The sequence below is a fragment of the Microtus ochrogaster genome, unplaced genomic scaffold (genome assembly GCF_000317375.1).
Source record: "Microtus ochrogaster isolate Prairie Vole_2 unplaced genomic scaffold, MicOch1.0 UNK9, whole genome shotgun sequence".
Lineage (NCBI taxonomy): Eukaryota > Metazoa > Chordata > Mammalia > Rodentia > Cricetidae > Microtus > Microtus ochrogaster.
In genome coordinates, this window is record NW_004949107.1 from 455,095 (window position 1) to 461,239 (window position 6,145).

The window sequence follows — 6,145 nt, forward strand, 5'->3', positions numbered from 1 at the left end:
GAGAGGGGAACGTGGCCTCTGAGCTCACTTCCTCTTCCTCCCAGCATTCTGTTCTGTTTACTCCTCCCACCTATGTTTTAACCTATGAGAGCTAAGCAGATTCTTTATTACTTAACCAATGACCTTCCTCCATCACCCTTGCTTTAGCTTGCCTTCAGCTAGCACTCAGTCAAAAATACACCCATTATTTCAAATATGTTTAACAATATTTATGTTATTTTACATATGTTAGTGAACAAAATTGAAAGAAAATTCTCATTTGAGGGTCTTTGTAGACTAGTAAGGTAAGAGAAGACTAGAGGAACGTAAATGGATATCATAGAATATTAGAAGGTAGTATCTGAAATTATGGCTAGGAAGTAGGGTTGGAAATTCTGGCCTTGCAACTTGTTGATTTTAATGTACTGGCTATAGAAGTCCCTGAGAAAAGGATACTCATGTCTGGCAGAGAGCAAAGGGAGATGAAAAGGGATCATGAAGATGTTCAGAAGAGATTCAGCAAGCAGCATGTCTACAGCCCGCAGGGGGCAGTATACCTGCAGATTGAGAGTCAGCATAGAGGGCAGAGCATAAGGGCAGATCTGGTGATGGCCAGGGACGCTAGAGGGAGGCAGATGGCACTGAGAACCATCACAGAGCTGCACTTACAAAAGCAAGGGTATTTACAATGTTTATAGTGGCAGGCAGTTGAGGTCAGAATGTGCCACAAATCAACCTTCTTTTTAACAAATTAGCATGTCACAAGCTGCTGCCTTAGAAGGAGCAGGGCAGAAAATGAAAGGATGATACTCCAAAGCCATCTTGAGGAGAGAAGGAGCCAGAACGCAAGCCAAGGAGAAGCACATCCTGTGAGTATTTTGTTTCTCTGCTGTTTGGTTAGATAGCATGTCTGAAAAGTCAAAATGCTTCCTACATATTTGGTTAATCAAACCATGTATGTAAAACCTGGAATGTAGCCTGATGGCTTACATAGCATGCACAAGGTATTGGGTCTGATTTTCAGCACTGTGAAAAGAAAAATTGTTTTGAAAGAAAACTGCTTTCCTTGTCTCTTGGGCACCATCAAGATGTCTCAGTTGGTAATGGCACTAGACAAATAAACTCGGTGACCTAAGCTTGATACTTAAAGTCCACAGAAGTAATAGAATGAGAGAATTGACTCAACAAAGTTGTTCTTTGACTTCTCACATGAGCATTGTGGTATATGTACTCACACACACAAACACATCATGTGCATGTGGGCATGTGCTCACACAAACACACATGCATGCACACACACATAGGCACACAATCAAAAAAGAATATTTAAGTCCCTTTAACAAAAATAAGCAAAACTTAAAAGCAGAGATTTGTGGGAAATGCCAAGAGTTACTACTAATATACATGATAACTCAAGGATAAGTAATCGAACATGATCTGTAATTGAGGGCAGTTGTGTGATCAAGGAAACATATATGTACATATGCTACTGGTGTGCAGATGGTGTATCAAGTCATAAAACTAATGACAGGTAACTGAATGAGAGAAATTTTGCAGAAAAGTTTCAAATCAAAATCCTGGGGAAGTTCAGTGTTAAAAAGCTAACAGGATGAAATGGTTACAGAACTTTGGGTGATATTTTAGCCTTTTGACTTCCTACAACCACAAGTTTATAGATATGATCATGTGGTTTTTATTCCTCCTTTTTTTCTCTTTTTTTCTTTTGACAGGGTCTCATTACATAGCCTCTGTTGACCTTAAACTTGCCATACTTTTCCTCAGCTTCCCAAGTGCCAGTATTAAACAAATATGTCATCATAACAGACTTATGATTATACTTACAAAGTGTTGAGCATCATACTTAGACTAGAAGAAGATAATATGAAGGTGATGATGGTGGGGCTTATTCTAATCCTGCTGGTGGTCATTAAGTTGTAGAGCAACAAGGAGAGTAGCACTATAGCTAGTGATGGATGAGCACAAAAATGGAAACATCTGCCCTGTTTTTGTGACTTTTGGCTTGAGTCACATGACTTATGAACTCAATGACAGCTAAGTTTCTCCACAATGCTATAGAAAGCAAAATATTAAAATCAATGTACAAATGCAGAAAACCAGACCTATTGAGATCAGTTTATTATTCTAAAACTGCAGAGCTGTGAAACAAATTTAAAACCAGTCACATTGTAAAGTCAAATCCAGGCTACTCTGCTGTAGAGTCCAAGTTTTTCCCACTACATCTGCAATCTCATGTTCAAAAAGAATAGCGTGTGGTTTTAGTTAACTACTGATTAGTAGCTTTGTTTTATGTGGAACATTGTTCAAAGTGATAAAGGAAGCTGACTCTCTGGGTACTCCCAAATCTGAAACTTGGGGAGTTTGCCTAATTTGGGGTCTATATTTTACATGTATAATTGCAAGTTAGGTTAGCAGGATTTTTTATCTGGGTCAACTTTCATTTTAAAAGCATTTCTTCTCTAACAGAACAAAAGTAGCTTGAGGGAAAAGAGCTGTAAGTGCACTTTTGCTAATATTTTAGACATCAACTTATACCATTAAAACATTGATTTTGAAGTTCTAATGTCACTATGTCATTGGTAATCAATATATAGAGAAGTTGATAAATTATTCAGATGATTTGAAGTAATTAATATATTTCTGACATTGTCTCAAGTGCATTAATTATTTCAAAAGCAACAAAATGTTGTAGGTTTTAGTGATATAGACAAAATAAAGTTTTAAAATTATATATGCATTTCCTATGTGACTTAGAAATTCCAGTTAACTATTAATAATTTGATTTGCTCTCTGAATCATTTTCAGCGTGGTTATGGATGCACGTAGCAGAGCGTGGCTTTGCAGCCAGAAATAATATATCTGAATTTTGTCCTTGCCATGTAGATTTTTATGACTTGACATGCTCTGTCAGCTGTCAGAAACTTAAACAGGAGCATCCCTGTGAAAGTTTAAATAACAGACAGACAGAGCACAGATGTGTCATGTGTAGTGAGTCTGCTACTATGGGAAGGAGATGCCCAAGTCAGTTTTCAACATCATCCCCTAAATGGCTTTTCAGAGAAAATCATTGCACAGATTCCTAGAATTCAGGCATTTCAGTGAACTTTCATCCTGTCTGCATTTTGGTTCACCAAGATTCTGTTGTTTTATATTCTTGGTACACCAAGATTCTGTTTTCTATTCTGTGTCCATCATTGGTATACTTCATTATTCTCTCATTTTGCACTAATATACAAACCTACCTTAATTGTATTTATTTCATTAAGGTGTGTGTGTGTGTGTGTGTGTAAGTGTGTGTGTAAGTGTGAGTATGTATGTGTCCTAGAAAATGTGAAGGTCAGAGAACAGCAGCTTTTACAGACTGGTTCTCTCCCTCCACTGTGGATTCTGGAAAATAAACTCCAATTGTCAGTCTTGCATGTTAGATACTTTTACCTGCCAATCCATCCCTCCAGTTCAAATTTAATCTTTTTAGGCATTAAAATATGACAAACTTAAATCCCTCAGCTATATACTACCATTGTTTAAAGGACATTTGTTATGGTTGAAATAATTATTTGACCCTAGCTCATGTTGAAATTTAGTTCTTAATGTAAGTATTGAGAGATGTTGAAACCTTTAAGATGTCCAATGAAGGCCATCCTCATGCTAGTGAAGTTGAGAACCTACAAATGGTTCATTAGCAGGTTGGTTGTCTCAACAGTTACAAAGTGGTTTTGGCCTTCAGTTATGATGTCAGGAAACAATGGTAACAGTGGCATCAACAACTATGGGATGGACGCATTCACCAGTGAGCTGTGAAGCAGTATTGTTGCTTGTAGGAACTTTTTATATCTGTGGTGTTACAGGAAAGTGCTATTTATTCTGGGAGAAGATATCCTGCCTCCAGCTAATCCTTCCTGAAAATGCCCTCACAGACCTGCCCAGAGGTCTGACTCGAAATTAATTGCATAGACAAGCAAGCTGCCAGTCAGTATTAACTATCACACACAGCCACAGCAGACCAGAGGAATCTTGAAGCAAGCTTGCCTCTTAGGTTTTTGCTCTTCTGTATTCACCCACTTTCTCTTCTACTTTCCAGCCATATTATGGTGCAGAGTATAGGAGAACAGCACAGGAAGCCCAGCACATGCTGGTCCCATGCACTTGAACTTTCTAGTGTCCACATCTACTGAATAAAATAGAATGTTGTTCTTAAATTATGTGGTTTATGGTGTTGTGTTATCGCAACAAACAAAATAAAACAACAAAAAAAAACCACCTAAAGCCTAATGAAAAAAAAAATCACACTAACATACTTTTAATGAAATGAAAATGTATCTTCAATTTCTTTTTTTTTTCTTTCTGGCTGAATTTTCAAAGGGGTTTGATCCTGGTCCTGTGAACAAAGTGAAGACGTACACCATGATGCTCTGTCTGATGTGTGTGCTTCTGCTCATAAAACTATCATAAAATATCATCAAACAGTACCATTGTATTATTATATATCTGTTGTTGACAAAAAATAATGCCTAAAATGCCAAACAGCAAAAATATTGACCAAACAGTGATGCAGCCCACCATTTCCTATTGAACACATTGAAGAGAGTCTTCTCTATTTTTTTTTTTTTTTTGGCTTCAGACGTGTTCTTCATTCTTCTTAGGTAATATTTGTTATAATTCTTTATCATAGCAAACGTCCTGTTTCTGGACAGATACAACCCAGGCATAGCTCTGCTTCCTGACTACCTCAAAAATCAGCAGAGTCAAATCCAATAACTATAACTGCACTATCTCTAATATCCACCAGAGTTCGCTGAGTTGAATGCACTGTCTCACTGTCGAGATTAATCAACCCAAATTGCTCCTTGGCAGTTGTACTTCTGGCAATCTTTTGCTCATAAGCACCGTGACAGCAATGTACTCATGTAGACTCACCTCTGACTGTTGTCTTCTCCTCGTTGTTTGTCAGGAAAATTTCATTCTTGTCTTTCCATTCGACACTTGTTTAAAATACTGAGCCATAAAATATTTTAAAATATGGTAATAGATCAAGTACATTAATTATCTTAAATACTAATGTGCATTTCTCTCCAAATATGGGAACAAGATCTTGGTAACTGTGTCATTGAATTGTAAGGACGTCTATGCTTGGAAAGGAGTGGGAGAGAATTTAAACGAGAGGCAAAGGCTGAAAAAGAGACTGAAAAGCAAATGAGGGGGAGAAATTGGAAAATGAAGAAAGGAATGCCCAGGAAGGGATGCCACAAAAGATACAGAGGCCTAAATCAATCTGACATGGGGCATTTGTTTGCATCTGCCTTACCCTCAAAGTCACCATGGGTAGTAAGGGACAAGTACATCACTGCAAAAAAGAACAAAGACTACCATCTATGAGTGTGATTTTCTGTATATATCTGCAACACACAAAGGAGAGTGGGCCATTGCTAGTGCTTAGGGCTGATGCAGGGTTGAGAACATAGGGAAGAGTTAGAGTTCTTCATTATCATTCTCTGCTTTTAACTCCTCAATCAATCAACCACAGTTGATTATCTACCTAAGGAGGCAGGAAATAACAATATAAAATAAAAATTAAAACACTGTGAGGTCATTTCCAAAGATATTGAGTACACTTTCTGGGAAACTCTGTATCCTTGGCAAGCTCAGCTGAACACTGTTCCTATGTGACCCTGGGGCCCTGACTTAGCTATGATCACCTCACAATTCTCTGATGGTTTGAGGAAGAGGTCAAAGTATGAAGATTTCATGCTTTATTCATCATCTAGACAGGCATTTGAGACAGACATTGACCCTGATCTTCTTACTGTTCAATTTGGTTTTAGAATTCAGGCATCAAGAAGATATGTTCTGGCTCTGCCTTATTTCTTCCATTAGATATAACTGAGAATAAAGAGAAACAAGCAGTCTATGATGAGAAAAGAATGTCTGAACATTAAAAATATGATGGCTGAAATACAAATGTTTGGCTTCAGTGGTCATAGTTAACTAGAAGATATAAGAAAAAGAGTGCAAATAAAAGAAATACAATGGCACTGGGTTTTGATCCTACTTCTAGCTCTGGCTTTGTGGGGGCCTAGCCAGTTTGGATATTCACCTTCCTAGACCAGGATGGAGGGGGGAGGACTTCGGACTTTCCACAGGGCAGGGA